This window comes from Anabrus simplex, chromosome 4, assembly GCF_040414725.1.
Source record: "Anabrus simplex isolate iqAnaSimp1 chromosome 4, ASM4041472v1, whole genome shotgun sequence".
NCBI lineage: Eukaryota > Metazoa > Arthropoda > Insecta > Orthoptera > Tettigoniidae > Anabrus > Anabrus simplex.
This window is the reverse complement of record NC_090268.1, coordinates 121,261,225-121,261,832: the sequence shown is the minus strand read 5'-3', so window position 1 is coordinate 121,261,832 and position 608 is coordinate 121,261,225.

Genomic DNA, 608 nt, shown 5'->3' with positions numbered 1-608 from the left:
GTTGCTTCTTCTTCCCTTATGCTGTTTCTTTCCAAATCTTTCTTGACTTCATGAATCCAGGTCGTTGTTGATTTCTTGTTTCAACGATATTTGAAGATCTGTTTGCTTAGTCTGTTGTCATCCATTCTGTATAAATGTCCAAAAAATATCATTCGCCTCTTCCGCATTGTATCTGTTATGTTTTCTATGTTTCGGTATATTTCATAACCTCTTCATTTCCAGAGTTCTATAGTTCTTTTCCGTATAAATTTTATTTTCTGTTCTTTTAATTTATTCAGCTTGTAATTCAGTACTAGCCTTTCCCTCGCGTATAGACATTCCGGTCTGACTACTGTGTTGTACTGTTGTATTTTGAGGTTTTTAGATAAACACTTTTCGTTGTAGATATTATTATTATTATTATTATTATTATTATTATTATTATTATTATTATTATTATTATTATTATTATTATTATTATAAATACCACCATCATGGAAAACTAGTTTCGGATACTTTCCATAGAATTCAACAAATTTGTAGCGTATATGGATTGGTCTTTGTGAGTTCTTTCTGAGAAGCGTAGTCCTGGCTTGGAGTTATAGTACCAAGGGGCTGCTACTTTGGAC